This window comes from Papaver somniferum, unplaced genomic scaffold (assembly GCF_003573695.1).
Source record: "Papaver somniferum cultivar HN1 unplaced genomic scaffold, ASM357369v1 unplaced-scaffold_133, whole genome shotgun sequence".
NCBI lineage: Eukaryota > Viridiplantae > Streptophyta > Magnoliopsida > Ranunculales > Papaveraceae > Papaver > Papaver somniferum.
In genome coordinates this window covers 14,293,320-14,319,045 of record NW_020622492.1, presented here as the reverse complement: position 1 = coordinate 14,319,045, position 25,726 = coordinate 14,293,320, and the positions used below count along the sequence as shown (strand labels likewise).

At 35.0% G+C, this 25,726-nt stretch overlaps 1 long non-coding RNA gene across 4 annotated transcripts; it reads right to left on the bottom strand.

The window, feature by feature from the left end:
- Positions 1 to 4,929: 4,929 nt before the first annotated feature.
- On the bottom strand, positions 4,930 to 7,641 carry LOC113333457. Of its 4 annotated transcripts, none has more exons than XR_003352012.1 (8): positions 7,354 to 7,641; positions 7,212 to 7,262; positions 6,628 to 6,724; positions 6,410 to 6,450; positions 5,656 to 6,296; positions 5,502 to 5,527; positions 5,304 to 5,405; positions 4,930 to 5,207 (listed from the first exon to the last, which is right to left on the bottom strand). It is a non-coding gene; the product is annotated as an uncharacterized LOC113333457 (long non-coding RNA). The 4 variants fall into 4 exon arrangements; XR_003352013.1 differs by having other exon boundaries at positions 5,502 to 5,523; XR_003352011.1 differs by having other exon boundaries at positions 5,502 to 6,296.
- Positions 7,642 to 25,726: the final 18,085 nt, after the last annotated feature.

The following is a 25,726-nucleotide window of genomic DNA, read 5'->3' as shown; positions in this document are numbered from 1 at the left end:
TTGTTAAAATCAGAACTGATGGAGGAGGGGAATTCATAAATAATGCACTACAAGAATTTCTTAGTATACATGGAATTATTCATGAGGTTTCTTGCCCTCACACTCAAGAACAAAATGGACTGGCTGAATCCAAACATAGACATCTTGTAGACACAGGGAGAACTTTCTTAATTCAATCAGGTCTGTCAGAAAAATTTTGGGTTGATTCTTTTCATACAGCCAATTATGTTATTAATAGACTGCCTGTCAGAAGTTTGGATTACTCATCTCCTTTTGAAAAGTTGTTTGGACAGAAACCAGATTATTCCTTCTTCAGATCCTTTGGTTCATCATGCTTTCCATGGATAAGGCCTTACACTACACATAAACTCCAACCAAGAAGTGTACATTGTGTTTTTATTGGTTACAGTTCTATGCACAAAGGATACAGATGTTTAGATATCAAAACAGGGAAAGTATATGTCTCTAGACATGTAGTATTTAATGAGACTTTCTTCCCATTGAGATCTTCAGATACAATACTTCCTGATATTATAAATTCATCAACACCAACTGATACTGCTTCTACAACTTCATCTGCCAAGATATCTGCACCAACACCTGCAACATCAACCTCATCAGCTGCATCTATTGATACTTTTTCTACTAATTCTTCAAGCATTGTCAAGCTATCTGATGCATCCACTACAACTATTTCTGACCATACTTCAGCTCCTGGTATTTCTTCACTGGCTAATTCTCACTCCATGGTAACAAGGGGTAAAAGAGGTATTTTTAAACCCAAAGTTTTTAATACAAAGTATGTTCTATCAGCAAACTTTACCTCAGATATTCCACCACCAACACCTACCTGTTATTCTAAGGCAATAATAATACCTCAATGGAAACAATCTATGGAAGAAGAACATACAGTCCTTAAGGATGCCGGCACATATACACTTGTTGCACCAGATCCATCCTATAATGTTGTAGGCTGTAAGTGGGTATTTAGAATCAAATATAAGGCTGATGGTTCTTTAGATAAATGTAAATCTAGACTGGTGGCCAAAGGGTTTCATCAACAAGAAGGAATTGACTACACAGAAACTTTTAGTCCTGTATCCAAACCAACAACTATTAGACTAATCATTTCATTGGCAGTTCACTTCAACTGGGTAATGAAACAATTAGATGTTAGTAATGCCTTCTTACATGGGGATTTAGCTGAAGATGTTTATATGCAACAACCTCCAGACTTTGTTGATCAAACCAAGCCTCATTATGTATGTAAACTACATAAATCCATATATGGTCTGAAGCAAGCTCCCAGAGCTTGGTATGATAAATTGTTACAATTCTTCTCACTCATGACTTCAAACCCTCTTTAGCAGATGCTTCCTTATTTGTTCAAAAGTTTGGATCAAGGATTACAGTTCTTCTGGTCTATGTAGATGACATTATTATCACTGGGAATTCCACTGAGTATATTTCTCAGTTTATTAATCACCTTAAGACATACTTTCCTATCAAAGACTTGGGCTCTCTTCATTATTTTCTTGGTCTTCAGGTGAAAAGAAATTCAGACAACCTTTTTCTTAGTCAAACTAAGTATCCCTTGGACTTATTGGAGAAATTCAATATGACTGGTGCTAAACCCTGCAGTACACCAGTCTCACTCTCTACTTCACTCACTGCTTCAGCTGGTACTCCATTAGCAGATCCAAGTGAATACAGATCATTAGTGGGTGCTCTACAATATCTTACTTGGACAAGGCCTGAAATTAGTTTTGCTGTGAATCAGGTATGTCTTTATATGCAAGCTCTTACTGATCAACACTTTATTGCAGCCAAGAGAATTCTAAGATACATCAAAGGCACCCTAGATTATGGTATACTATTTTCCAAAGGTCTTCTTACATTACATGGCTTTAGTGATGCTGACTGGGCAGGATCAATTGATACAAGAAGATCTACAGGAGGTTTTTGTATATTTTTTGGTCCTAATCCAATTACTTGGTCTAGCAAAAGACAAGGTAGTGTCTCAAGAAGTTCCACTGAATCAGAATACAGGTCTCTAGCCAATACCACAGCTGAAATTGTTTGGGTTTGTCAGCTACTCAAAGATCTTCATCTCTTGCTTCCTGCTCCACCATTGATATCTTGTGACAATCAAAGTGCAGTTTCTCTGTCATCTAATCCAGTATTTCATAGTAAAATGAAACATCTGGCCATTGATTATCATTTTGTCAGAGAACTTGTTCAGAACAAAAACATTCAGGTAAAATACATTTCAACTTGGAATCAAATTGCAGACATTCTCACCAAGGGACTGGCAGGACCAAGATTTTCTACACTTAGAGACAAGCTGAAGGTAATTTCTAGTAACAACCTCCAGCTTGAGGGGGGCTAATAGTACTGAGAATCTCATAGAGTTCTCACGTGTGTCTGAGTGTGTGAGAAATGATCCTTATTGGCTGAGTGAGAGCTGTTCACAGCCTGTCCTGTTCTAACATCTCTTGTCTTAGTTAAGACATGTATAAATGTAGGTCTGTGTAGTTTTCAGTCAGTAAGAAAGAAATCATCTTCTTGTTTTTCAATCAATACAATGTGTACTACTAGACTGCAGCAGCAACAACGATGGTGCAGGAAGGTGTCTTAGACGCACAGAAGATAAAGTTTGATGCAGACGGACAGAATTAGACAGTGGACAGATTTTGGTGCGGTCTGAAATTGGGAAGTGTTGTGATGATGGCTGATTCAATTGGAGAAAAGTGGTGCACTGGTCGGCAGTAATGGGTTTGAATTTGGAAATTGGTGGGCATGGAAACCGGAGCCAGTAAGGTTAGAAAATTGGTTGGTGGTATTGTACCGGGCCTAATTATGATTTGAAATGATTATATACCATTAGACCATTATGATTTGAATTGATTAATTTTTAAATAATGTTTATTGCTTGATCGAATAAATAAGTTGTTGCTTCACCGATTTTAAAAAACTACGTGTGTTATTGAGTCTTACAAATATATTTGTCTTATTATTTGATGATTCACGCTTCGTTAAAAATTTTGATGGGTTATGCTTAGAAAAGCCATATAAAATTTGTGAACCTATATTTAGTTTCGTATAATTTTCTCATAGATGCAATTTGATGGTTCATGCTTGGATTTAGTCTTTTGATGTGTCATGCTTAGGGTATACCAGTGATATTTGCGGCTCTAATATATATAATAAGTGATGTCAATAGAACGAACAATAAACACATATTCATAATTATGTTTCATTTCAATAGTTGCAAGGAAATATTGGTGGATACCAATAAAACCCTGGTTACCGACTTTCCCATTACATTCACTCTATTAGTTTAGTTTAGGGTTAATTGATGTTTGGTATTTAGATTTTGCCCAACAATAGTGTTTGGTCTAATTTTTATCCAACTTAGGCTTTGGTAGTTGGACTTGACGTTGAATTTTATTTTAGTTAACTGATCTAAATTATTTTATAGTATTTTATGCAAGCCGTTGATCTTATACGCGTGGACGGCCACTAATGTTTCATTATACTATAACCTCAAATCCATTCTTCCTCTTTTCTTGTTTTATCCCACCGCCACTACCCTCTTCTTCTTCCTTCCACAACCACTGATACAACCAGCCATCTCTATTTCTTCATACCATTTCTTATCACGATTAAAAAAAAACTTATTAAGCAGTCATATTAAGCATTCGACAATTAGATAAAGGAATTTCAATATCGGGGTTACTGATTTCAATCGACACATCAATTTTCTAGGGTTTTGAATCAATTAGCTAGTCAGGATTGAAATTAGTGAAAACCCTAAATTTGGGTTAATCTGTGGTTTGCAGTAAATAGAGAATGAATGATGGAGAAGGGTGATGATGAGTGGTTGGCAGTAAATAGAGAATCGATTGAAATGGTAAAGATCGATTTGGCTTTTCTGTGTGGTCACGAATGGTAGTCTAGGAATCTGGGTGTGGTTATTGTCAGTTCGAGCTTGAGTAAATACCCTTGAAGAATGAAAATATATGGGAATAATGGTGACGTTGTTTATTATTGATCATGGTAGTTTCGAGTTCGATTGGCAGAGATGAATTAAAATGATTCTAACAGATAGTTTAATGAGTTTTCTTTGATTGAGGTGTAAGTGATGATGTTGTTGATGGAAATAATGAAAATGGCAGATATTAAAGATGTGTTATCGAGGTGCTGATAAACTGTTGTCTGAGTTTGAAGAAGACTAGCAGGGATGATGGTGTTGTCTGTGGTGACTGTTAGTGATCGACTTAGTATATGAAATAGAGACAGATGGTGGTGGCGGTGAGTGGAGAAGATGGATTATGTCCAGGATAGTGGAGGTTATTATATTAAATTGGTATAACAATTTTCTTTTCTTTTATTTATTGATTTAATAATTTCTAAACAGAAATCCAATGCTAGATTTCTCGTTGGGGGTATGGACGAAACTTTTTAGTTGCATTAATAAATTAGTTTTAGAACATTGAGGACAATGTTAGATTTAAGTTTTGGGATATGGGCGAAACTTAGTTTTGGGATATGGACGAAACTTTTTAGTTGCATTAATAAACTCCAAAGCCTAGAAATTTGTGCATGAAAACATCTTGATTGTAGAGTCTATTCATAAAAGCACAGAGTTAAAGTGTTTGAAATAACAAGGAGCTAAAGTGTTTGAAATAACAAGGAAGTTTCGCCATATCTTGTTGAATCCTTTCACCTTCTGTTTTTATTTTATTTTATTTTATTTTTTAAAATATGTTTCTCTAAGTGAATTGGTGGGACACACACATTGAGTTGTTACCACTACTAGGATGCAATAGAGTGATTGAAATCAAGGGCCAATATTTAGAACCAACTACCTGAAAATCCAGCAGTCTTAGTGATCTATAATTCAGCAAAAAAGGTAAACAAATATGATAAAGAAAACAAGGGATGGTCATTGGAAGCTAGAATTGGAACTGACATAATTATAGTGAGATTTTGTTTGCCTTTTTTGACATTTAGAACTACAGTTTTACCTAGATGTCATGGCAAAGTATTACATGATTAAAGCAACGATTTTTTTAAAATAAAAAATAACTATGGACAAACTTCCTGAGGTGCCAGTGTACTCAGAATAGAGGTTCATACTTCTCTTTACACAATTCCCAAAATTGCTTCCCATGTGAACAGTCAACAACTTCATCAGATGTTCCCTGCATAGGGATACAGAAGAGATGCATGTTATGATAGTCTCCACAAATTGCATTGAAGAGCTAGGTAATTTGAAAGGTGAGAATGGAAAGACTTACATGAATTGTTAGCACAGGATATCATAGAGGTTCATACTTCTCTTTACACAATTCCCAAAATTGCTTCCCATGTGAACAGTCGACAACTTCATCAGATGTTCCCTGCATAGGGATACATAAGAGATGCATGTTATGATAGTATCCACAAATTGCATTGAAAGTCTAGGTAATTTTAAAGGTGAGAATGGAAAGACTCACATGAATTGTTAGCACAGGACAGCTAACTAACGAGGTATTGTCAATGTTATGCACATAAACAAGAGGGAAAGAAAAGCTCAGACATACAACGGGAATAATTACGCAAGTCACTAGAAAGAAAGAAAAATTAAATAGTTGAGTATAGAAATACAACCTTGTAGATGTCAAACCAGTATGTCCGCTTTACAAGATACAAGTCTGATAGTATGGGGCTGGAGAACAGCGACTCTTAATTGAGGTAAACGAGCTGTTAGGATCCAGCGTGAGACCACTTCCTGTTTTGCGCCCTAGATTTCTTCTAAGCACTTATATACATCTGCGTACGTGTTATGCTCACTTGGATACCAAACAGGACATGTGAAATTATAAGTTATCAGATTATTGAACAAACATATTATGCATCCAAACTTATTCCCTGGAGATAAAATTCAAACTGAGTTAAACAATATTCAACCAATAACATATTTTTGTACAAAAAGAGACAGTTAGACTAGTTAAGTTCAGATCCAAATATAGCCGATGGCAATGAAATATACATGATAGATCACTTTCAGTTTTCCAAATTGGAGAGATCAAGTTACGTACATAGAAAAAATGCACTCTGAACCAAATAATTTTCATCAAACTTATTTCATTACTTCCTCAATAAATAAAACACAAATTCAGCAGTTATGGCTTTACATTCTAGACAATGAACTGGATATGTGTTCAACTGACCTGAAAGCAAGAGCAAAACTGACCTGAAGAGTGTACAATCCAGATTCCAGTTTTCAGTCGTTGCTCATCCTCATCCATCTGTGATATTGCAAGCATAAGAAACATGGTTACAATATTTTTGATTTAAAGGTAGATAATATCATGTTGCTATCATGCAATAAAAAAAACGAAAGATATGAAAAGTGAGAGACCTCTCACTCTTTCCGTCTCTGCTTCAACTCTATCGGAATATCTGCACAATATTAAAAGTTGTTGGAAGCCCGTTAAGTCATTCAGGAAATGTCAAACACATATCTCTAGATGCAACTTCTAGCTTATAACAATTTAAAATGAAGTAGGAATTTATGATACAACTTTTAGTTGTCAATAAATGACGAGTAAATAACAACAAAACTTGAACGGATATTACCGTATGTATAGCTCCATAAGCCAGTATATTTTTTCACATTCATGCTCCACAAACATACTCAGCAATCACTCTCTTCTTGAACCTCTTTTAATGCCACCTGAACAAGACCGGAGAACCCATACAAGGTCAAGTGAATCAAATCAAACGACTCTAACTGAAGGTAGAAGAAGGATGACTAATTAACCAAATGGTTCTTCATATATACCCAATAAGTGAAGAGAATACGACCAAATACAACCAGATTCAGCCCATAGCAAGGAAGAAACTAAGTAATTAACCTAAAAATATTAGACATGGAGTCACCGATAATGAAATTAATAACACTTTCCTTTTATATACCCACACAGAAATTGTCTTCAGAATATAAATTACAGAAAAAGCAGGATTACACTGATTATTAGCGAAGAACTTATAGAAAGATAAGAAAGGTTTACACTGATTATTACACTGAGATTGAAGCATCATCATCAAAAAATCAGAATCAAGTCATAAAAACAAAAACGCAGCTCTAAAACATGATAATAAACAATATCCAAAACCTATAATCAAAGATACTCGAAAATTAAAACTTTCTTGTTTCTTACCAAGTATGGTTTGATGAAGATGACTCCTCGAGATTGATAACCCTAACCACACTGCAACAAAGAGCCATACACTAAATCAAATTAATCAGCCAAATCAAACTAGGGGTTCTAATAAATATTTAGGTTTTAAGAAAACACTAACCTTATAATATCGAATAACTCCTCAACTGCAGTTTTCTTTGTGATTCAAATCGTCCTCAACAGCGGTGTTAGGGTTTTTACTTAGAGAGATCAAATCTAAAGATTCAGCAATCTTTTAGTATAAAGAGAGTGAAAGAGAAGAGATTCAGTGGTGGTGGTGGTGGTGGTGGTGGTGGGTGAATGCGGCCGCAGAGCAGAGCTAGGGTTTTGTTGTGAAAGAGAAGAGATTCAGTGGTGGTGGTGGTGGTGAGTGAATGCGGCCACAGAGGAGCTGGGGTTTTGTTGAGAGACAAATAAAGAAGAAGAAAGTGAAGTGAGAATAAAATCTCTTTCGATAATAAAGGTTTGCCGAGTCAGTTTTGTTCTGAATGGGCTGAATAGCAAACTGACCGAGTCAGCTAAAAAATGTAGGCAGTCGCACGGGTTTTTAGCACGCGTATAACTGGATTTAGTTGCAATCGCAACAGAATCAAACATTTGCGAGTTTCGTAACTGTTTCAACCTGTGCGAAACTTTTGCAACTGAAATTAGCAACAGAAAACTCACAACAGCTTCTAAGTTGTTGCGAATCTGAGTTGCTAAACCCCATATTTGGTGTAGTGTAGAGTTAGGATTATCGACCCCTGGTTCCCTTTTATATGCCAGTTATGTTGATATTAGTCAGACCGGTATCTCATTCCATTAGGATAGGTTCGTCTTGACAGTGGCCTACAGACAGATATGAGAAACACCGTTCACCTTAGTCAACATCTAAAACCATCTACGTTTTTCTCTATATCCATCTTCTTAATCTATTCATTTGATTAGTTGATTCGGATATTGATGTCCACAGTGTGAGTATCTGAGTAGAGCTCTGTCACTTATATATGAATTTTAGTATGTGAGTGCAAACTCGTGTACAACAATTGGAATTTCGTATTAGGGTACTTTCTCCTATAGTCAATGAGAGTATGACAACCAAGGAGATTCTTTAGTGCTACTCCAAGGTTCTACGTAGACATCTAGGGTTTGGAGTAAAGTTATGTTGGTACACCTCTTGTAAACCCTCCCGAGATTATAACTCGGCCACTAGGGCCACCTAGGGGTTCAAAGGCTTATTGTACACGCTAAGTGCAACCGCGATGCCTGCGACAGTGAGTTAGGATTTTATTTTGTAGATTTGATTTGCTCGGAACTAGCAAATAATAAGTTTGGGGGTATTTGATGGGCACATTTTTGTGTCTAATTTGATCTCAATACTATATTTTATTGGCACTCGATTTCGTATTTATTATGGTGTTTTATGTGTTTGTTGGTATTTTTGGGCAATAAACATTTTTGGAGAAATCAACTCGAAAAGTTGATAAAGGCACCCGGAGGACACCTACTATTCGGACTCTCAGTTGGATAAGGGGAAACCCATGGATATTTACACCTCCACTCTGGATAGGGGGCATCCTCTTTCTTCAATGTTTGAGAAGGAATTCTGGTGGGAAAGTTTTCTTCTTTCTTGCAAAATTTCAGTGTTGGATTTGGAAGCGTTTTACTCAGATTTTCTTGTCGAGTTGAATTAGGATAGCCCCGTAACGACGAAAAAGGGTAGTTAGTTGACTTGGGATTGAATAAAAACAAGATTATCATCGAGTTTGGATAAAACAAAATGACGAGGAAGACGGGATTTCGTTGTGTTAATTCTGGCAGTTACGTGTGAATGGGAAGAGTTGAATGCGAGGATGAGTTTATCACAGGGCAGTGACGCGTCTCAAAACTTAAAAAGGGAACCAAATTTTCTTATAATTGGTAGTTGCCGGAAACATATAAAGAGAAATTATATACGACAACAGGCAGAGAATCTCGATCCTGTTCTGTTTATATATGGAAGAACATCTTCTGTGAGATTGAATCTTATCTTTAGGATACACTAGAGCCTCTTAAAGGAGTTAGGGAGAAGAAATCTTAGAGCCTGGCAGAGAAGAAATAGCTAAGTTCGTAACTTCGGCAGAAAGAAAAGAACAAAAAAAATAAATAGAGTATTTCTCGAGATTTATTGATCTGCTATCTATATAAAGGGTTGCTAGGAATCAGAGAAGGATATCGGGAGTTTGGGGTAGCTGCAGAGCTAAGAACGAAGCTGCAGAGAAGAATAACAGCAATTACAGTAAAAGGAGGAAAAAGAAACACATTTGACACAACAAAACAGTCGCAGAGGACTATCGTTTATCAACAACAGAAAATACTTATTTTCTTTGACAGTGCTCGCAAAAGATCTTTAAAAACCGCTATAGTGACTGAAACTTACTGATAGGCACCTAATATTTTATACATTCTTATAATTTTGTAGGTATTTACGGTATTTTGTTGCACTAATTGCTTATATTTTTTCCAAATAATGTATTTTGTTTTTCTTGTTCTTTACGAGTAAATGTGTGGTAATTGTTCCTGATTTTTGTTTTGTAATGCTAAGGGAATGAAAAGAATGGTTTGAACGTGGGATATGCACAAAGTGGAGCTGTTATACCTTGTCGAGCTAGATGTCAAGTCGTCTTTAAGCATATACGTGTAATGGAGAAGACAACCTGGATGCTGGCAAATTTATGAAATTAATGGTATTGCTAGTGGATAAGAAGTTCAAGAAGAAGAAATCTATAATCATGAAATGCATCAATGGGCCGAAATTCAAGTGATAACCATGTTGGAAATTAAAAGGAAGTCAAGCCCAAGTTTTATTATCATACCAAAACAAGGTATTCATGCTTTACACCTGAATATCCATTTTATCACCTTTCCCAAATCCGTTTTCCTTAACGAAAAACAAGTTTTCTCCTATGTGTCCTTCTCTTCTAGAAATTCACTCGATCAATCTTTTCTTTGTCCCCCTTTTTGCTTGGCATGTCAAATCTCTCTGCAATTGTCCCCTCTCTCTACTGTGAATCACCATTTCTATCATCACCCATCATCCATTTCAGGCCTTACTCTAGAATATCTATTATACAAGATTATCTAGATCCGATAATTGGTTTTTAAGAGCAGCAAAAATGACAACAAGGTCTGAATTTCTGGTTCTCTGCAACACTAACACTCTTCCTCTACTGTTAGAAGCATGATATGGAGTCTAAATCAATGTTTGAAGACATGGAGACAAAGTCAGGTGGCGTTGTAAGGTGGTTGTGGTGAACACATGCAGCGGGGTTTGTCGAATTAAAGGTCCGAAATCTCTGAAACACCATGTACAACAGCGGATAAATGAAGACATCAGGGTGGTGAACACATGCAGCAGGGTTTGCACATGAGCATGCTTCACGTTATATGTTTTTCACAGACCATGATGTTAATAACTATAGGGAATATTACCAACCTTTTCAAGGTTCTGATTTCCATTGCACAGACCCTAATAGCTATTCACACATGTATCATTTACCACATCATGGAAATGAACATTTTTATAGTGCCCCACCGACTCATTCGGTATCTTTGGATCAATTAGAGGATAGAATTATAATTTTGGATGTGCGCGAATCTGGAAAAAAAATTGCGCCTAAGTTATCTAACCAAAGTGAAGTCGCTGGATGTGTTGTGTGCAACAACACATATCATTTAGCTCAGCACTTCCTTGTAGTACAGGTATTTAGGCAGTCTAGAATAGACCATGATAATTCAAGGAATGAAATGCCTACAGATTATGATGCTGGTAGTAATTGGGACCGTTATCAACCTTTCCAAGGTTGTGATCCGCACTCTAATGACCATGTGCACATGTACCAATCAACACAATGGGAAGTAGAAAATTTTTGTACTACCCTAATCTCTTGTATGCAATCTGTGAAAGAAAATCTCAAACTCATCGAACAAAATAATGCTAAACTCGATTTAGATGCATTGCATAGTAATCAATATAGCAACACTTCTGAATTTGCTTTATGTAGTGAACCTCACAGAAAATGTAATGCACACCCATCTGAAATTAGGACACCTACTGTTGAAAACCCCACTCTCTTTGAACAACTAAATATGCTTCTAAAAATGAAATTGATTCATTTACAAAATGGGGGATGAGAGAAATGTCAAGATGAAATGATTGTTAGTCATAATGAATTAAATTTTGAAAATAGTGCATCTATCCCTACTCATGCAAATACTATTGAATATGAACCTGATATAGAGATAGATGAATGGAGTAGATACACTATGGTTTTGAATGGGGCATTACATCCTTGTTACGATGATGATGATAATGATTTAATGTTAGAAGAGCATGTTTACTCTGAAAATGTTGTTGTGGAATCTTCAGTTACCGTAAACTTAGAATCCGTTGCTGCAACTTTGAAAAATGATGTTTCTTCTGATTTTCTTATCCGTAACTCTGAAATTCTGGATGATGTTGATATTGATTTGGGGCTTGAAAAATTGTGTTTTGGAAGTGTGCATGATATACAGCTTGCGTCAGACCTAGCGATGGATGAATTTTCTATTGACACCGATGATCTTATGCTTGAAATAACTTTTATGTGTCTAAATCCCTGCCTGGGTCAAAATATGTTGTGTCTTTTGATTTTCTTATACATGAGATGAAGACTTTAGATAATCATGATTCTGAATTGGGGTTTGTTGAATTGTTCAATTAATGTAAGCATGCTACGGGACTTGTAGATGACTTAGAAGATGTTAATGTAACTGATAGTAATGGTACTCTTGATATCATACATGTGAACGACTTAGATGTGCTTACTATCCTTCCTAAGTTACAGACTGAGACTCTTCCACCAAGCCTAGATTTGGTTTGTAACGAAATTGTAAAACCAACTTTTCTAAAAGTTCTTAATCTAGGCTTGGAATTGTGTGCTTCTCAAGTCCTTTTAGACTATTTTGCAGCTAAATATAGTATCTTTGAAGAGCCACAGTTAGAACACATTGATGTTTCTCTTCCCTTCCCTAACAAAGTCTAATTTGAGCTAGACCTTGTGCATGATATACCTCTAAAATTGCAAGATTTTGTGCTCAAAAATACATCTGTTGACAACTTTTGGTTTGGGGGTAACTCGTTCACATATGCATCCTTACTTGCACTCTCATGTTATATATGTGTAAGGCTGTTGATGTTTCTGCATATCATTTTTGGGGTTGATCCTCAGCTCTTTAGGTTGTATGTGTATGGTGAAGTTTTCTTGTATTTAATCCAGTAGGTAATGTTTCAGTTGAATCTTATTTTTCTTTTGTATATGTTGTGCTAATCCAATGTGATCTCAACTGAAAAATATTGGATTTTAGATGTGAATAATGGAGTTCAGTTCTTTCTCTCGTCGAATCTGGTAATCTCGTTCCTTTTATCTACTCAGCATTGTTCTAATGGTATGTTGTAGTTATAATTCAGCTCATCTTTAGAAACATTGAGGACAATGTTTAGTTTAGGTTTGAGGGTGAAAAACATACCATATGGTTGCCACTATGCTATAATTGAATTTGAACTTTGCCATGTTAATCTGAACTCTTCAATGTTGAAAAAAAAAGTGAAACATGAAATGTGGAGCTCATTTACCTTGATTTGTGATAGCTGAGCATGTATGATATCTTAGGGTTCTTAGTCTAGATGATGAGGCACCTCTGATTTTAGCACAATTCACATGTAATATGAAAATTTGCACATGCACGATCTACCAAGCGTGTATAGCGTCAGTGTTTCATAGGTTAAGTAGATTGCCAATCATCTAGAATACTGAGTGAGACTTGACTAGCTTGTTCTTTGGTTGGCTGAGATAGAAGTTTGAGGATACATGTTGAATAACAACCATTGAATTTGACAGGGTGCATCGGAAAGGGCCACCCCTTGTTAAAATTTTCATCTAATGTATTATTTATGTCTTTGTGTAAAGTTGTTGTGTCATCATGTGTTCGTAACTCTCGTTATTCCAAAATCAGTTGAAAAAAAATATCAAAAAAATAGAAGAAAAAAAAAGTAAAAATTCTGAAAAAGAAAAAAAAATGACATATATGGAAGAAAAAAACAAATGAAATGATTTGTTATTTGTCTTTTATTTCAAACCATTGAGTCAGTTTCTCTTTAGTTATGTTTTCAGGCCTGAAACATGAAGTAAATTAGCAGTCAATGCTTCTTTTTGTAAATAGTTTTGTAATAAAGCTAGGGTGGGTGTAGACGTCGATGTACAACGCGCGTAAACTGAAATATCACCAACTCTAAAGGTGAACATTCACAGATCTCGTAAATCCAAACATCTAGCTTGGCTTTGAATTCAGTTCTTAGCCTAAAAACTATCTCTTAGTAATTGACAGTCATAACTTCCTACAGTAAATCATTCTCTATGCATATCTAAGGTAGATGCACTTTACACTCTTATCACATGTTTTTAGTTGTTCCAGTGCTAGAATTGTGCCTTTGAAAGCTAGATTGACATATCCAGTTGTTGTGAGCTAAAACTGAATGCAGGTATCACTTTCATGAAATCTGAGCTTATATTTTGTCCTAGAAATTTGTGGGTATGGGCTAAGCAAACCCTCACGAGACTTCAACTCGTCCACTAGGGACACTTAGTGGTTTAAAAGGCTTATTGCATTCGCTAAATGCAATCTACAGACCAGTGACAATGGTGTAGGTCTTTTAGTTTTGTGTTTTACTCGAGGACACGCAAAAGGTAGGTTTAGGGTCATTTGATAGGCACCTAATATTGTATATATTCTTATAATTTTGTAGGTGTTTACAGTATCTTTTTGCACTAATTGCTTATGTTTGTGCCAAATTATGTATTTTGTTTTTATTGTTCGTTACTAGTAAATGTTTGGTAATTGTTCCTGATTTTTGTTTTGTAATGCTAGGGGAATGAAAAGAATGGTCTGAACATGGGATATGCATAAAGTGGAGCTGTTATGCCTTGTCGAGCTAGATGTCAAGTTGGGTTTAAGCAGATACGTGTAATGGAGAATGCAGCCAGGGTGCAGGAAGATTTATGAAATTAATTGTATTGCTAGTGGATAAGAAGTTCAAGGATGAGAAATCTCTAATCATGAAATACATCATCAATGGGCCGAAATTCAGGTGATAACCATGTTGGGAATTAAAAGGAAGCCAATCCCAAGTTTTATTATCATACCAAAACAAGGTGTTCATGCTTTACACCTGAACATCCATTCTATTAGGAGATTAAAAACACAATTTTCAGCATGGATCCTGATAGCTCTCTAGGTCCAGATGATTTCTCAGGTCATTTTTATAGAGCATGTTGGCAGATAATAAAGGAAGATGTAGTCCAAGCCATTCAATTCTGCTGGTCAAAGAAATTTATTCCCAAAGGGATGAATTCAAATTTTTTAGTGTTGCTTCCAAAAGTTGAGGGTGAAAAATCTCCTAATCAGTATAGGCCTATAGGTCTTAGCAATGTCAGCTTCAAAATATTCACTAAACTCATTGCTAACAGAATGAGTGGTTTGATGACAAAGTTAGTTTCACCTCAATAGGCTGCCTATGTCATAGGAAGAAGTACATAATAGAAAATTTTACTTGCATCTGAAATGGTGAATGAGATGAAGAAGAAAAGGAGAAGTGTAAATGTGAGTCTCAAACTGGACATCTCTCAAGCATATGATTCAGTCAGCTGGGAATTCCTCTTTCAAGTACTGAAAAATTTTGTTTTTCCAAAACTTGGTGTGAATGGCTTCATGTTCTGTTCAAATCTGCTAAAATACCAGTCATGCTTAATGGTGGACCATGTGGTTTTTTTTCCAGTAGGCAGAGGCTTGAGACAGGGTGATCCCTTGTCTCCAATCCTATTTGTCTTAATGGAAGAAGTGTTAAGTAGAAGTCTAACTGAGATGGTTAAAAGTGTTCTCATTACTCCAATGGTTATAAGACAAGGCATTCACCCAACACACTTATTTTTTGCTGATGATGTCTTCATTTTTTTTAAATGGAGCTAAGAAAAGTTTAATGAATCTTCTCAAGCTGTTAGAGAATTATCAAGCAAGTTCAGGGCAAATCATTAACAAGATGAAAAGTAAATGTTTTATAGATGGGACATCTACCTTGAGGAAATCTTTAATTCTATATATATTGCAAATGGAAGTGAGTGAATTTCCAGATAAGTTCTTGGGAGTTGTGCTTGTGGCTGGTAGAGTTAAGTCTTCAACTATTTAGCATATGGTGGAGATGATGCAGAGAAGACTAGCAAGCTGGAAGGGAAAACTTTTGTCATTTCAGGATAGGTTAGTATTGATCAAATCAGTCCTTTACAGCATTCCAATATATAATATGGCAATATACAGATGGCCTTCTTCAGTGATAAAATCTTGTGAAAAGATAATCAGAAATTTCCTTTAGTCTGGGGACAATGAAGTGAGAAATTACACTGTATTGGCATGGAGAAAAGTTTGCAGTCCTTACTCTGAAGGTGATTTAGGAATTCAAAGATTAAAAACTATCAACAAAGTATTTATAATGAAGATGATGTGGAAATTATTAAATTCTCAAGAAGATTGGGCATTATTTTTCAAAGCTAAATATAAAGACAAACATGGGCAGTGGAACAAAAAATGGAAGTTATCCTCAGTTTGGAGTGGTTTGAAATGGGAAATGCAATCTTTACAAGAGGACTTAAAATGGAATGTGGGTGATGGGAAGTCAATTTCAGTATGGTTTGACAACATTAATGTCATGGGGAAATCTCAATTTGTTAAAAATAATATGAATATAAAGGTTGTTGATATTTTAATCAATGGAAATTGGTCTATTCTAGAGGAAATCAAGAGTGCAATAGCTTCTTTCAGTCTGCCTGATGTTAGTGGTATGAATGATGAATTATGTTGGAAAGTAACACTCTCAGGTGAATTTATAATTTCAGCCGTTGTTAACAAAATCAGAACAAGGGGAGAAAAAGTGCAATGGTCTAAATACATATGTAATGCATTTCTCCATCCCAGTATTGCAAGCAATGTGTGGAAGTTAATTCAGGGACTCTATATTGATGATACTAAAATGGTTAAAAATGGCTATGACATGGTCTCCAGATGCTTCATATGTGAAGAAGATATAAATATATCATGAGCCATCTATTGTGGGAGTGTAACTTCAGTTTGGCTATATGGAATTGGTTATGTGATATTTTCAACTTCTCTTTGCCAAAATCTTTTGATGAAGTTTGGAGATGTGCAAGAAATAAAAGCTCATCGATTCAACAGGTATGGCTCATAGATTCTTTTTTTACATTAAAAGAGCTGTAGTTTCAAAAAAACAAGAGATTTTTTGAAGAAATTAAACCTGATATTTCAAAATTCAAGTGCAAACTATTGAAAACAATAGCTGAACATAGTATTAGAATTAAAGGTAGCAAATGGAATCAAGAGTATGATGACCAGATTATATCTTTCTTCAAGCTGGGGCCAAGAATTTCCAGATATCAGAGTATTATAGCTTGTCAGTGGAATGAACCTGAATTTGAATTCACTATGTTTTATTGTGATGGAGCCTCCTTTGGAAATCCTGGAGCAGCTGGCTTTGGCATTGTCATTAGAGATCTATCTACTAAGGTTCTTGGTGCAGTTACTGGTGGATTGGGGATTGCAACAAATTATATAGCTGAAGTTTATGCTATTGTTAATGCAGCTGAATTGGCTGTGGACTAGAAACTGCAAAAGATTATCATAAAATCTGATTCCAAGAGAGTGTCTGATCAATTGGAACATGATCAAATTCTCTGGTTTGTTAGAACAAGGTGGAGGAATGCAACTAAAAGGATTTCAGTAATCAGATTTGCCCACAGTTTCAAAGAAATCAACTTATCTGCAGATTGTGCTGCCAAAAAGGGAGCTTCTTTACAGGAAGGAGAAAGAAATATATATTTGGGTAGACCTTTTTGGTTAAAAAGAGTAGAAATTCCAGGATTTACTTATTATATATTTAGTTAAATAGTTGTCTTAAGTGTCTTTTAAGTCTGTTCAAGGTTATGCCAGAGTCTAGCATTGTTTTGTGTTTGCTTCTTTTAACCTCAGTTGTAATTACCTTTTTTCATCAATATAAATATATGATTCAGTAAAAAAAAAAAAGAAAAATCTTTCCCAAATCCGTTTTCCTTCACGAGAACAATTTTTCTCCTCTGTGTCCTTCTCTTCCATAAATTCACTCGACCAATCTTTTCTTTGTCCCTCTTTTTGCTTGGCATGTCAAATCTCTCTGCAATTGTCCCCTCTATCTACTGTGAATCACCCTTTCTATCATCACCCATCATCCATTTCAGGCCTAACCCTAGAATATCCATTGTACAAGATTATCTAGGTCGGCTAATTGGTTATTAAAAGCAGCAAAAATGACAAGAAGATCTGCATTTTTGGTTATCTGCAACACTATACTGTTGGAAGCATGATATGGAGTCTAAATCAATGTTTGAATACATGGATACAAATCCCTAGTTTATTTTTATATTGTTTTCAATCTTGATTTATTCGCATAAAAATCCATCTATTGGGCATTCGATACCAATTTCGGTTGAAATTAGTACTAGTAAAACCTTAGAATTTTTCGTCATATAGTTCCATCTCCCCATAGGATTGACCCGTATTTTCCATTGTATGCGTTATTGACGTTGTTCGCTTGCGTTATATTATAGTAGGTTTTTAAGCCAATAAAAATTTTGGGGCCGCTGCCGGGGAGTTGGCTAACAGTGTTCTTAGATTTTTTGTTTTGCTTTGCTAGTGCGTAGTTAGGACTTGTAAATATCAGTTGCTTTACTTTCGAAAAAATAAATAAAATAAATTGTTGGTAGTGATTGTCCTGTAGATTTTGTTTCATTGTAGTGGTAACCCATTGTTAATTATGAATATCTCAGTATATTCTTGTTTGAATATCTGATATCTTATTGCATGTAGATGTCTAACCTGTGTTTTGGTTTACATTTGTTTGTCCTGTAGCTTTTATTCATTTTATCTTCTCTGAAGTAGTTGCATCCTTTCAATTGGTCATAGTTCAATATAGTATGTAATATCATTTAGTCATTTCATTTTTCTGTACATAATTGCATATTATTTGTTTTATTTTCCGCTTGCAACTTGTCTTTAGTTGATCATTAGTATTAGTTGGATGTAGTGCATATTTTTATTTAATCTGTTTAGTTGTTTTTGTTTCTCCATGCATTTCAGTATCACATGCATCCTCATGTGTCATAGCTTTTGTCATGTAGCTCTTGATATTTGTTAATCATTTTGCATGTTAGACTTCTAGGTGCATGTTACACTCTCTTATTTTAAGAGTACTTTGTTTATTTGTTTGTTCTTTTGTAATTCGTTGTCATCAACACTTAGAGTTAGGCAGTTTGTAGGTGCTATTTTTATTTTTCTTCTTAGTCGCATTATAGGTTTTTGCAGATAGTTTAGTTATTTGTTGCAACTTACGTTAAAGCTGCTTGCTTTTAGTTTTAGGAGTTTTCACGTCCAACATTCAGTTTCATTTTTATATAGGTGTTAATTTCCTTTTTATTGTTTATATATATTTGTTTCTTATAACTGGTGCTAAGTTTTGAAAGTTTAGTGCTCTCAGGTATAAGGAAGCCAACTGTATTGGCCAACGACAAACAATAGAAGGATGGAAGGCCGGTTGTGCTTACTCTAAGCTGTTGCAGGAGGTAAATGACATACTGCTTTGAGATGAATTTTTGTTACATGACCTGAATGGTTTCGGAATTTGGTTTAGTAAAAAAACAAAGCTTCATATTTTTGTTGACAAGTACGAACTGGCCATTCGTTAGTTAACTATATATTGATTGCTATAATCGAATAGAGAAACCATATTGGATATGCAAACAATTTTGGACTGGTTCATAGTGATTGCAGCAAACCGAATACCAGTAGGAAGATTCATTTCAAAAACAACTGAAAGCATCAGTTGTAATTTTTATTTTATTTTTATGTGTGGTCATTTGTTTTAGCGAGCATGTTCCACTTTGAGTAAGATTGTTTGTTTATCTTTCATTCATTATATGCACCATTATGTTTAAGGTCTGGTAGAAGTATTTAGAATAAATTCATTTGAATTTTTTTTCTAAAAAAAAAAAAAAAACTCATGTCAGGATTTTGGGTGTTAGGGATGAGAAATCAGCGTAGAAATCAATTAGAGAACTTGCACATGAGCATGCTTCACGTTATATGTTTTCCACAGACCATGATGTTAATAACTATAGGGAATATTACCAACCTTTCAAGGTTCTGATTTTCATTGCACAAACCCTTATAGCTATTCACACATGTATCATTCACCACAGGATGAAAATGAACATTTTTATAGTGCCCCACCCACTCATTTGGTATATTTGGATCAATTAGAGAATTGAATTGAAGCTTTGTTGGCGCGCGAATCTGGAAAATTTTTGAAGTCGTTGGATGTGTTGTGTGCAACAACACATCATTTAGCTCAGCACTGCTCTGTAGTACAGGCATTTAGGAAGTCTAGAGTAGACCATGATAATTCAAGGTATGAAATGCCTACTGAAAAAGCGGGGGTCTAACAACCACAACCAATATTCTGTTCGGAAATCTGTATGGACAACTCCAATACAATTCCAAAAGAATCAACTAGACAGTCAGATTCAATCACGAAAAAGTATCCAAGAGTTATATCTCAATTTCTCAATGTAATCAGGAAATAAAACAGATAGAATCCGCGAGCCTGATTATTATGAGAAACAACTTGAACGGTACCAAAGACCAATGTTCAAGTGTCAATCAATTTTAATCAACAACCAAAGGTTGGATTTACCAATTTATTGAACTACGCACAACCTTTGATATTTAAATTATATAAATAAATATAATGCAGGAAAAGAAATAACATAGACACCAGAAATTTTGTTAACGAGGAAACCGCAAATGCAGTAAAATCCCAGGATCTAGTCCAGATTGAAAACCACACTATATTAAGCTGCTACAGACACCATCCTATTACAAGATTAACTTCGGGATGGAATGTAGTTGAGCCCTAACCAATCTCACATGATCAAGGTATAGTCACGTTCCTTACACCTCTGAATCCCAACAGGACTCTACGCACTAGATTCCCTTAGCTGATCTCACCCACAACAAAGAGTTTCTACGACCCAAAGTCGAAGACTTATAAACCAATCAGTCTCCCATAGAAAAGTTTGTTTAGATAGATAAATCTATCTTCCACGGAAATAACTATGAAGTTTTGTTCCGTCTTATGATACATAAAGGTACACATGAACCAATTGATAATCCGGTCTTGTATCCTTGTTACGATGATGATGATTTAATGTTAGAAGAGCATATTTACTCTGAAAATGTTGTTGTGGAATCTTCTGTTACTGTAACCTTAGACTCTATTACTGCGACTTTGAAAAATGATGTTTCTTATGATATTTTTATCCGTAACTCTGAAATTTTGGATGATGTTGATATTGATTTGGGGGTTGAACAATTGTTTTATGGAAGTGTGCATGATACACATCTTACGTCTGACCTAGCGAGGGATGAATTTTCTATTGACACTGATGATCTTATGCTTGGAAATAACTTTTATGTGTCTAAATCCTTTCCTAGGTCAAAATGTGTTGTGTCTTCTGATTTTCTTATGCATGAGAGGAGACTTTGGATAATCATGATTCTGAATTGGGGTTTGTTGAATTGTTCAATTAATGTAAGCATGCTACTGCACTTGTAGATGATTTAAGAGATGTTAATGTGACTGATAATAATAGTACTGTTGATCTCATACATGTGAATGACGTAGATGTGCTTACTATCATGCCTAAGTCATAGACCGAGACTCTTCTACCAAGCCTAGATTTGGTTTGTAACAAAATTGTAAAACCAACTTTTCTAAAAGTTCCTAATCTAGGTCTGGAACTGTGTGCTTCTCAAGTCCTTTTGGACTATTTTGCAGCTAAATATAATATCTTTGAATAGCCACAGTTAGATTGCAATGATGTTTCCCTGCCCTTCCCTAACAAAGTACAATTTGAGACAGACCTTGTGCATGATGCACCACTAAAATTGCAATATTTTGTGCTTAAAAACACATATGTTGACAACTTTTGGTTTGGGGTAACTCGTTCACATATGAAGCCTTACTTGCACTCTCATGTTATATATGTGTAAGGCTGTTGATGTTTCTGCATATCATTTTTTGGGTTTATCCTCAGCTCTTTAGGTTGTATGTGTATGGTGAAGTTTTCTTGTATATAATCCAGTAGGTAATGTTTCAGTTGAATCTTATTTTGATTTTGTATATATTATGCTAATCCAAGGACCAATATGATCTCAGCTGAAAATTGTTGGATTTTAGCCGTGAATAATGAAGTTCAGTTCTTTCTTTCGTCGAATCTGGTAATCTCATTCCTTTTATATACTCAGCATTGTTCTAATGGTATGTTGTATTTATAATTCAGCTCATCTTTAGAAACATTGAGGACAATGTTTAGTTTAGGTTTGGGGGCGAAAAGTAGATACCATATGGTTGTCACTATGTTATAATTGAGTATGAACTATGCCATGTAATATGAACTCTGTAATGTTTAAAAAAAAATGAAAAATGAAAAGTGGAGATCACTTACCTTGATTTTTGATACCTGTTCATGTACGATATCTTAGGGTTTTTAGTCTAGATGATGAGGCGCCCCTGATTCTAGCACAATTCACATGTGATATGAAAATTTGCACATGCAAAAGCGTGTATAGCGTCAGTTTTTCATAGGTTAAGTAGACTTCCAATCATATAGAATACTGAAAGCGACTTGACTAGCTTGTTCTTTGGTTGGCTGGGATAGAAGTTGGAGGATACATGTTGAAAAGCAATCATTGAATTTGACCGGGTGCATCGAAAAGGGCTACCTCTTGATAAAATTGTCATGTAATGTCTTTTTTATGTCTTTGTGTGAATTTGTTGTGTCATCATGTGTTCGTAATTCTCGTTATTCCAAAAATCAGTTGAAAAAAAATCAGAAAAAAAAAAGAAAAAAGAAAAAAAAGAAAAAAAAATGATATATATGAAGAAAAAAAATGAGATGAAATGAAATGAGTTGTTATTTGTATTTTGTTTCAAACTATTGAGTTATTTTCTTTTTAGTTATGTTTTCAAGCCTGAAACATGAAGTAAATTGGCAGTCAATGCTTCATTTTGTATATATGAATGTAAATAGTTTTGTAATAAAGCAAGGGAGGGTGTATCCGTCAATGTACAACGTGGGTAAACTGAAATATCACCAACTCTAAAGGTGAACATTCACAATTCTCGTAAAGCCGGACAGCTAGCTTGGCTTTGAATTCAGTTCTTAGCCTAAAAACTATCTCTTAGTAATTGGCAGTCGTAACTTCCTACAATAAATCATTCTCTATGCATGTCTAAGGTAGATGCACTTTACACTCTTATCACATGTTTTTAGTTGTTCCAGTGCTAGAATTGTGACTTTGAAAGCTAGATTGACATATCCAATTGTTGTGAGCTAAAACTGAATGCAGGTATCACTTTCATGGAATCTGAGCTTATATTTTGTCCTAGAACTTTGTGGGTTTATTCTAAGCAGACCCCCATGAGACTTCAACTCGTCCACTAGGGACGCTTAGTGGTTTAAAAGGATTATTGCATTTTCTAAATGCAATCGAGAGATCAGCGAAGGTGGTGTGGGTAAGACTTTTCTTTTAGTTTTGTGTTTTACTCGAGGACGAGCAAAAGGTAGGTTTGAGGGTATTCCATAGGCACCTAATATTGTATATATTCTTATCATTTTGTAGGTTTTTACGGTATCTTGTTGCACATATTGCTTATATTTGTGCCAAATTATGTATTTTGTTTCCCTTGTTCGTTACGAGTAAATGTGTGGTAATTGTTCCTGATTTTTGTTTTGTAATGCTAGGGGAATGAAAAGAATGGTCTGAACATGGGATATGCATAAAGTGGAGATGTTATTCCTTGTTGAGATAGATGTCAAGTTAATTTTAAGAAGATACGTGTAATGGAAAAGGCATCCAGGGTGATGGCAGATTTATGAAGTTAATGGTATTGATAGTGGATAAGAAGTTCAAGGAGAAAAAATCTCTAATAATGAAATACATCATCAATGGGCCGAAATTCAAGTGATAACCATGTTGGGAATTAAAAGGAAGCCAATCCCAAGTTTTATTATCATACCAAAACAAGGTATTCATGCTTTACACCTGAACATCCATCTATTACCTTTCCCAAATCCGTTTTTATTCACGAGAAACAAGTTTTCTCCTCTGTGACCTTCTCTTCCATAAATTCACTCGACCAATCTTTTCTTTGTCCCCCTTTTTGCTTGGCATGTCAAATCTCTCTGCAATTGTCGTGAATCACCCTTTATATCATCATCCATCATCCATTTCAGGCCTAACCCTAGAATATCTATTTTACAAGATTATCTAGGTCGGCTAATTGGTTTTTAAAAGCAGCAAAAATGACAACAAGATCTACATTTCTGTTCTCTGCAACACTATCACCCCTCCTCTACTGTTAGAAGCATGATATGGAGTCTAAATAAATATTTGAAGACATGGAGACAAAGCCCTAGTTTATCTTTATATTGTTTTCAATCTTGCTTTTTTCGCATAAATATCCATCTATTCGTCATTTGATACCCATTTCAGTTGAAATTAGTACTAGTAAAACCTTAGAATTTAGCATCACATAGTTCCAGCTCCCCGTAGGATCGACCCATATTTACCATTGTCTGCGTTGTTGACGTTGTGCGCTTGCGGTATATTATAGTAGGTTTCTAAGCTTATCAAGTTTTTGGCGCCGCTGCCGGGGAGTTGGCTAACGGTGTTCTTAGATTTTTTGTTTTGCTTTGCTAGTGCGTAGTTAGGACTTGTAAATATCAGTTGCTTTACTTTCGAAAAAATAAATAAAATAAATTGCTGGTAGTGATTGTCCTGTAGATTTTGTTTCATTGTAGTGGTAATCCATTGTTAATTATGAATATCTCAATATATTCTTGTTTGAATATCTGATATCTTATTGCATGTAGATGTCTAACCTGTGTTTTGGTTTACATTTGTTTGTCTTGTAGCTTTTATTCATTTTATCTTCTCTGAAGTAGTTGCATCCTTTCAATTGGTCATAGTTCAATATAGTATGTAATATCATTTAGTCATTTCATTTTTCTGTACATAATTGCATATTATTTGTTTTATTTTCCGCTTGCAGCTTGTCTTTAGTTGACCATTAGTATTAGTTGGATGTAGTGCATATTTTTATTTAATCTGTTTAGTTGTTTTTGTTTTTCCATGCATTTCAGTATCACATGCATCCTCATGTATCATAGATTTTGTCTTATAGCTCTTGATACTTGTTAGTCATTTAGCATGTTAGACTTCTAGGTGCATATTAGACTCTCTCACTTTAAGTGTACTTTGTTTGTTTGTTCTTTTGTAATTCCTTGTCATCGGCACTTAGAGTTAGGCCGTTTGTTGGTGCTATTTTTATTTTTCTACTTAGTCGCATTATAGGTTTTTGCAGATAGTTTAGTTGTTTGCTGCAACTTACGTTACAGCTGCTTGGTTTTAGTTTTAAGAGTTTCACGTTCAATATTCAGTTTCATTTTTTTATAGGTGTTAAATTCCTTTTTATTGTTTTTATATGATTTGTTTCTTATAACTGGTGCTAAGTTTTGAAACTTTAGTGCTCTCAGGTATTGGGAAGCCAACTGTATTAGCCAACGACAAACAATAGAAGGATGGAAGGTCGGTTGTGCTCACTCTAGGCTGTTGCAGGAGGTAAATGACATACTTTTTTGAGCTGAATTCTTTGTTACATGACCTGAATGGTTTCGGAATTTGGTTTATTAAAAAAACAAAGCTTCATATTTTTATTGACAAGTACGAACCGGCCATTCGTTAGTTAATTATATTTTGATTGTTATAATCGAATAGAGAAACCATATTGGATATGCAAACCATTTTGGACTGGTTCATAGTGATTGCAGCAAACCTAATACCAGTAGGCAGATTCATTTCAAAAACAACTGAAAGCATCAGTTGTAATTATTATTTTATTTTTATGTGTGGTCATCTGTTTAAACGAGCATGTTCCACTTTGAGTAAGATTGTTTGTTTATCTTTCATTCATTGTATGCACCATTCTGTTTAAGGTCTGGTGGAAGTATTTAGAATAGATTCATTAGAGTTTAAAAAAAAAAAAAAAAAACTCATGTCAGGATTTAGGTCAACTGTTAGGGATGAGAAATCAGCGCAGAAATTAATTAGAGAACTTGCACATGAACATGCTTCACGTTATATGTTTTCCATAGACCATGATGTTAATAACTATAGGGAATATTACCAACCTTTTCAAGGTTCTGATTTCCATTGCATAGACCCTAATATCTATTCACACATGTATCATTCACCACAGGATGAAAATGAACATTTTTATA